Consider the following 8,318-nt stretch of genomic DNA (forward strand, 5'->3'; position numbering starts at 1 on the left):
TACTGTTAATAAGTAGTCATGTCAGGTCGAGGTAGAATATACAGTACCTTCAGTAAGTATTCACACACCTTGACTTATTCTACACTTTGTTGTGTTACACCCCGAATTCAAAATGGATTATATATATATATATATTTTTTTTTTCTTCTCAATTGTTGCACACTTATTGAAATAAAATACATACATATCTAATTTACATAAGTATTCACACTCCTGAGTCAATACTTTGTAGAAGCAACGATTACAGATGTGAGTCTTTCTGGGTAAGAGCTTCCACACCTGGATTGTGCAACATCTGCCTACTATTTTCAAAATTCCTCTAGCTCTGTCAAATTGGTTGTTGTTAAATGCTAGACAACCATTTTCAGGTCTTGCCATAGATGTTCTAGTAGATTAACTCGGCCACTCAGGACCATTCACTGTCATCTTGGTAAACAACTCCAGTGTAGATTTGGCCTTGTGTTTTAGGTTATTGTCCTTCATCTCTGTGTCTGATGGAAAGCAGACTGAAACAGGTTTTCCTCTAGGATTCTGCCTATGCTTAGCTCCATTACGTTAGTTTTTTTATCCTGAAAAACTCCCCAGTCCTTACCAATTACAAGCACACCCATAACATGATGCAGCCACCACAATGCTTGAAAATATGGAGAGTGGTACTCAGTAATGTGTTGTACTGGATTTGCCCCAAACATAACCAATTTGTAAGTCGCTCTGGATAAGAGCGTCTGCTAAATGACTTAAATGTAAATGTAATGTAATAACACTTTGTATTCAGGACAAAAGGTTAATTGCGTTGCCAATTTTTTTTGCAACTGAGTTAGGAAGGATGCCTGTATCTTTGTAGTGACTGGGTGTATTGATGCACCATCCAAAGTGTAAATAATAACTTCACCATGCTCAAAGGGATATTCAATGTCTACTTTTTTTATTTTACCCATCTACCAATAGGTGCCCTTCTTTGCGAGACATTGGAAAACCTCCCTGGTCTTTGTGGTTGAATCTGTATTTGAAATTCACTGGTCGACTGAGGGACCTTACAGATAATTTTATGTGTGGGGTCCAGAGAGGAGGTAGTCATTCAAAAATCATGTAAAACACTATTATTGCACACAAAGTGAATCCATGCAACTTATTATTGATTGTATGTTTATTTATTCCATGTGTAATTCTGTGTTGTTTTATGTCTCTAACTGCTTTTCTTTACATTGGCCAAGTCGTAGTTGCAAATGAGAACTTGTTCTCAACTGGCCTACCTGGTTTAATAAAGGTGAAATATATTTTTTTATTAAATTGTGACTTGTTAAGCACATTTTTATTCCTGAACACATTTATTCTTGCCATAATAAAGGGGTTGAATACTTATTGACTCAAGACATTTCAGCTTTTACTTTGAAGTGAATGTGTTAAAATTTCAAAAAACATCCTTCCACTTTGCCATCCTGAGGTATTGTGTATAGGCCAGTGATTATTATTATTTTGTTTCAATTTAATACATTTTCAAATCAGGCTGTAACACTTTTTCCCCACAATAAGTCAAAGGGGTGTGAATACTTCCTGAAGGCCCTGTAGATTACCATAGCGTCCTCCTGCCTAAAATACTGTCTTTAAAACACACCTCCTTTTCCTAGCAGTCTCCCTCAGTGTTCATAATAACTGGGGATAGAGATAATAACTGGAGGTAGAGATAATAACTGGAGGTAGAGATAATAACTGGGGATAGAGATAATAACTGGGGATAGAGATAATAACTGGGGATAGAGATAATAACTGGGGATAGAGATAATAACTGGGGATAGAGATAATAACTGGGAATAGAGATACTATGGCCTTAATATTATTCAGAATTCCAGTGGTGCCTGCAACCCCCTCAGATATATGTCTCATCACAACAATCTGAATTACAAATCACTGAGTGGGACCTCTTACATTAATCCCACAAACTGCAACCGTGGGCTGTTTTGTGGTTTGGCACAGATTATTATTATTATATATTTTTTTTAAATCACTCCTACTCCTATGCTGTGGATCTGTTCCCGATTTAATTAATTTAGCTGATGTTGACATCATTCATGTGGTCTTATCTGAATAATACGCTTACAGCAACGAGTGTTCAGACAAATCGCCACCCACTGTCTTGACCAATAATGCTGTTATTTATGATGTACCCAAATAACATGCATGAAACTGGCCACAAATAGCAAAAATCACACATTCTTATTGTACACATTCAAATCACCCCACTGTCTACCCACTGAGGAACAAGAGCGAACACTTTTTGGCAACTCACGGACCAACTTTTGGCAACTCACGGACCAGGATGTCTTGCTCCCAGGCAGACTAAATAAGGTTTTTGCCCGCTTTGAGGACAATACAGTGCCACTGACACGGCCTGCAACGAAAACATGCGGACTCTCCTTCACTGCAGCCGAGGTGAGTAAAACATTTAAACGTGTTAACCCTCGCAAGGCTGCAGGCCCAGACGGCATCCCCAGCCGCGCCCTCAGAGTATGCGCAGACCAGCTGGCTGGTGTGTTTACGGACATATTCAATCAATCCCTATACCAGTCTGCTGTTCCCACATGCTTCAAGAGAGCCACCATTGTTCCTGTTCCCAAGAAAGCTAAGGTAACTGAGCTAAACGACTACCGCCCCGTAGCACTCACTTCCGTCATCATGAAGTGTTTTGAGAGACTAGTCAAGGACCATATCACCTCCACCCTACCTGACACCCTAGACTCCAATTTGCTTACCGCCCAAATAGGTCCACAGACGATGCAATCTCAACCACACTGCACACTGCCCTAACCCATCTGGACAAGAGGAATACCTATGTGAGAATGCTGTTCATCGACTACAGCTCGGCATTTAACACCATAGTACCCTCCAAGCTCATCATCAAGCTCGAGACCCTGTGTCTCGACCCCGCCCTGTGCAACTGGGTACTGGACTTCCTGACGGGCCGCCCCCAGGTGGTGAGGGTAGGCAACAACATCTCCACCCCGCTGATCCTCAACACTGGGGCCCCACAAGGGTGCGTTCTGAGACCTCTCCTGTACTCCCTGTTCACCCACAACTGCGTGGCCACGCACGCCTCCAACTCAATCATCAAGTTTGCGGACGACACAACAGTGGTAGGCTTGATTACCAACAACGACGAGACGGCCTACAGGGAGGAGGTGAGGGCCCTCGGAGTGGGGTGTCAGGAAAATAACCTCACACTCAACGTCAACAAAACTAAGGAGATGATTGTGGACTTCAGGAAACAGCAGAGGGAACACCCCCCTATCCACATCGATGGAACAGTAGTGGAGAGGGTAGTAAGTTTTAAGTTCCTCGGCATACACATCACAGACAAACTGAATTGGTCCACTCACACAGACAGCATCGTGAAGAAGGCGCAGCAGCGCCTCTTCAACCTCATGAGGCTGAAGAAATTTGGCTTGTCACCAAAAGCACTCACAAACTTCTACAGATGCACAATCGAGAGCATCCTGGCGGGCTGTATCACCGCCTGGTACGGCAACTGCTCCGCCCTCAACCGTAAGGCTCTCCAGAGGATAGTGAGGTCTGCACAACGCATCACCGGGGGCAAACTACCTGCCCTCCAGGACACCTACACCACCTGATGTTACAGGAAGGCCATAAAGATCATCAAGGACAACAACCACCCGAGCCACTGCCTGTTCACCCCGCTATCATCCAGAAGGCGAGGTCAGTACAGGTGCATCAAAGCTGGGACCGAGAGACTGAAAAACAGCTTCTATCTCAAGGCCATCAGACTGTTAAACAGCAACCACTAACATTGAGTGGCTGCTGCCAACACACTGACTCAACTCCAGCCACTTTAATAATGGGAAATGATGGAAAATATATCACTAGCCACTTTAAACAATGCTACCTAATATAATGTTTACATACCCTACATTATTCATCTCACATGTATACGTATATACTGTACTCTATATCATCTACTGCGTCCTTATGTAATACATGTATCACTAGCCACTTTAACTATGCCACTTTGTTTACATACTCATCTCATATGTATATACTGTACTCGATACCATCTACTGTATCTTGCCTATGCTGCTCTGTACCATCACTCATTCATATATCTTTATGTACATATTCTTTATACCCTTACACTTGTGTGTATAAGACAGTAGTTTTGGAATTGTTAGTTAGATTACTTGTTGGTTATTACTGCATTGTCGGAACTGGAAGCACAAGCATTTCGCTACACTCGCATTAACATCTGCTAACCATGTGTATGTGACAAATAAAATTTGATTTGAACTCCAGACAATTTCCTTCCGAGTCAGCAATTGGGGTCAAAATCTCAGTTTGGTCTATCAGTGATATGCTAATGTTGCCAGTAATATCTGCAAGGCTAGCAGTAGCGGCACACAGCATTCCTGCCAATGGCGTAGTTAAGACAGTGTTACATAAGCCCAGACCAGAGGGTTGTCATCCCTGCTTAGGGATTGGTGCCCACGAAAGCCCATACATCATCAGATGGATTAGAAGTCACTATGGCCTCAGAGTGTTGACAGTCTCAGGCCTGCTAAGGGTCAACAAACATGAACAACAATCCCTCTCCTTCTAAGAGGTGTGACTTCAGGCTTTCCTTCTGTTCTGCAAGATGCTTTGTATTTCTGTACAGCAACATTGGCATTCTTGATATCAAGGTGTTGATAGATCCAACTTCTGAGGATGCTGTCGCATTCAAGTCCTATTTGGAATTTAGAAATGTCGAACTTGCTAAATGGTTGTAGTTATAGACGTGCCGCGTTCAACCACGTTAGCAAGTGGCAAATTTCTGAGTTTCCTAGTTCTGACTGGCGCGTTAACGTGGCAGCATACTCAGAAGTTGGATCTATCAACATCTTGTTATCAAGGACGCCACTTTTCCTGTACAGAAATACCATGCATCTAGTAGAACAGAAGCATGCCTGTGTAGGAGCATGCTTCCTTTAGTAGCCGGGGAAGAACCAGCCTTTCAACGCTCTTCACCACTGAAAGGTTAATGCTACAGGGCAGTAGTCATTGTTGCAGGAAGGGTTGCTCTTTTCAGGTGCTGGGCTTATGGTGGACAATTTCCATATTATTGGGATGGAATGTTTTGCCAGAGAGAGGTTAAAGAGCTCACAGAAAACACCTGCCAGTTGCTTATGGCACACATTATTGTTTTTATTTCACCGTTATTTAACCAGGTAGGCCAGTTGAGAACAAGTTCTCATTTACAACTGCGACCTGGCCAAGACAAAGCAAAGCGACAAAAAACAACAACACAGAGTTACACCTGAAGTAGGTGAACGCTGATGTTGTCTGGCCCAGGTGCTTTTCTTTGTCTTGTCCTTTTAAAACATAGCTTCACCGTCTTTTGGTTGCAGCTGAACAATTGTGTAACAGTGTGAGACATGCTAGATAGGGAAAAGCTGATCTCTGACCTTTCAATAGTGGCAGTTTAGCCTAGTGGTTAGAGTGTTGAACTAGTAACCAGAAGGTTGCGAGTTCAAACCCCCGAGCTGACAAGGTACAAATCTGTCATTCTGCCCCTGAACAGGCAGTTAACCCATTGTTCCCAGGCCGTCATTGAAAATAAGAATATGTTCTTAACTGACTTGCCTGGTTAAATATTAAAATTGCAGTCATGTTGGTCAAATCTACAATAAAAACTGTTACGATTCTCTGCAGGTCAACACAGTATTTTCTGGGGGGAGAGTTTGGGTGTTATTAAGGGCTGCCTGTGTTTTCACACCCATCAAAGCATCTTTACCCTCCTGAAAGAGCCGTTCCTTCTTCTCCTTGTACATTCTTGTAGCCTGTTTCATCTGCATTTTTTTTATTTGGATTGAATTAGTTTACCCTCAACCTTGTTGCCAGTGGTAAATGCTATATTCTTTTCATTTAAAGTTGTTTTCAGGTCCTTTGTGATCCAGGGTTTGTTGTTGGAAAATAAATGTACAGTTTTGGAAGGAACAATCATCTCCTCACATAAATGAATACAGTTAGTGATAGCTTCAGTGGCCTCCTCAAGGCTCGCTCCCTCTGTGAACACACTCCTCCTGCCTGCAGAGTCAAAGCAGCCCGCCGGCAGAGTCAAAGCAGCCCGCCGGCAGAGTCAAAGCAGCCCGCCGGCAGAGTCAAAGCAGCCCACCTGCAGAGTCAAAGCAGCCCGCCGGCAGAGTCAAAGCAGCCCGCCGGCAGAGTCAAAGCAGCCCGCCGGCAGAGTCAAAGCCTTCCGCCGGCAGAGTCAAAGCAGCCCGCCGGCAGAGTCAAAGCAGCCCGCCTGCAGAGTCAAAGCAGCCCGCCTGCAGAGTCAAAGCAGCCCGCCTGCAGAGTCAAAGCAGCCCGCCTGCAGAGTCAAAGCAGCCCGCCTGCAGAGTCAAAGCAGCCCGCCGGCAGAGTCAAAGCAGCCCGCCGGCAGAGTCAAAGCAGCCCGCCTGCAGAGTCAAAGCAGCCCGCCTGCAGAGTCAAAGCAGCCCGCCTGCAGAGTCAAAGCAGCCCGCCGGCAGAGTCAAAGCAGCCCGCCTGCAGAGTCAAAGCAGCCCGCCGGCAGAGTCAAAGCAGCCCTGTAAGGTCTCACTGGTATCACTACCCCATTTTCTGACCACTATCTTAACCACACCATGTAGTTTGGTGCAATAGACTGGTATTAAATAAGATGCTAAAATATGGTGTTCAGGCTGTAAATTCATGTATATCGTAAGCAATAGGTTCTGTATTAAACCGGAGGCCAAGTTGACCAACCAAGAGAGAAGTCTATTTGCTACAAAAAACACAGTCATTTCTAAATGCTGCTGAGAATGTGTTCCTTGTCCGCCAATGGACTAGTGTCAGCTGGAGGGTCCAATCAATAGAAAGCAACACTTCACTTGACCTATCGCTGGTTGACATCTTCTAAACAATCTATAGGATAGGAGCTTTGTCTTGAAAACAAATCATTAAAAAAAGTAGGTCATAAAACCAATCAAACGCAGTTGGTGTGACATTAAATACAAAAGATACCCTAAAGGTAGTCTGGAACATTATTTTAATGACTATGTATTCTTTATGTTGTCATATATAAAAAATAAAAAAAATAAAAAGTTAAATCATTAAATATTTAGCATCCAAGCTTATTTTGAAAACCTCAACCAGGAATGTACAATATTATCTCAGGAAATATCATGCAATAGGGGTGTGCACAGAACCATTTTTGTCCTTACTACTATTACATTTTCTAGGACTCCATTCCTTAGAATGGAAAACAACCGAGCGTGCGCAGACTGCGCACTGCCGGTCTGAATGGGAAACTGAACCAGCGTCTGATGCGACAAAATACACAGCGAATGCCAGCATGTTTATCCGCCTTTGTTCACCAGTTTACAAGATACATTAGATCAGCCATGGCACTTTACACACGTCATATCACATCCCATTCTGGTATTTGATTTATGCTAATTAAATTCTGAGAATGTGTTACGCAATTGGTTTAGCAGATCTGCACATTTCCACGGTGCGTGTTCCTTTTTAATCTTCTGTTGACAAAACATGCCATCATAATCATACAGCAAGCTGCATACCCATACATTCTTGTTTCTCAAAAACGAAGACTCTTACCTGATTTTTTTCGACGTCCACAGGGTTACAATTATTAGACAATACGCTTCTTTCTCGTATACCGCGTCTTCGAAACAGGAGCTCTATAATCTGTTGCAGCCAATCCAATAAACTAATCTAATTTGAGTCTGCAGCACTGTTCTCAACATTTTCACCCGCTAGTTTACATGACAACTACAATTTAAAAGAAAGGCGCGTTTATCAATTCCATTGCATCTTGAACGTGCCCGTGGACGCATAGTAGACGCGCACGCCAGGTGTCTACATGTGCAAGTTTTTATCTATAAAGCGCACAGTTCACGCTTGTCCAACTGTTCCATACGCTCGTACTGTATCTGCATTATGGAGCTGCCCCCTACCGCTTGATTGACATGCGAGAGAACCAGCTCTAGACACAACAGTGCCGCCACCAGCCGACCAATACATAACATGTAGACCCGTTGCTACTAACGATAGAAAATATTTAATACGTATTGGAATATGCAGCATACTTTGCGAGCAGAACTCCTCCAAAATATACCCCTGCAAGACGCATATAATTAAGTGTAGGTCATATTCTCCCTACAGTGCTGCACTGTGAATGAACCAGCCCAGCTGTCTCCAAGGAGATGGCACACTATGCACGATACATTGGGAACAGTGTGTGCCACTTTGTTCACCTCCTCGCTGACACACAACTGATAAAGGGGTAAACAGTCCCTGATAAAAAATTC

The 8,318-nt window shown here is 43.4% G+C and overlaps 1 protein-coding gene across 1 annotated transcript in view; it reads right to left on the reverse strand.

The window, feature by feature from the left end:
* abhd8b (abhydrolase domain containing 8b) overlaps window positions 1-7,926 on the reverse strand; it is a 19,661-nt gene extending 11,735 nt beyond the window's left edge. The window contains exon 1 of the mRNA XM_064936043.1: window positions 7,606-7,926. The gene's annotated coding sequence lies outside the window, so the exon portion shown is untranslated. The remainder of the gene's footprint in view (window positions 1-7,605) is intronic.
* Between the last annotated feature and the right edge of the window lie 392 nt (window positions 7,927-8,318).

This window comes from Oncorhynchus masou, chromosome 24 (genome assembly GCF_036934945.1).
Source record: "Oncorhynchus masou masou isolate Uvic2021 chromosome 24, UVic_Omas_1.1, whole genome shotgun sequence".
Taxonomy (NCBI): Eukaryota; Metazoa; Chordata; class Actinopteri; order Salmoniformes; family Salmonidae; genus Oncorhynchus; species Oncorhynchus masou.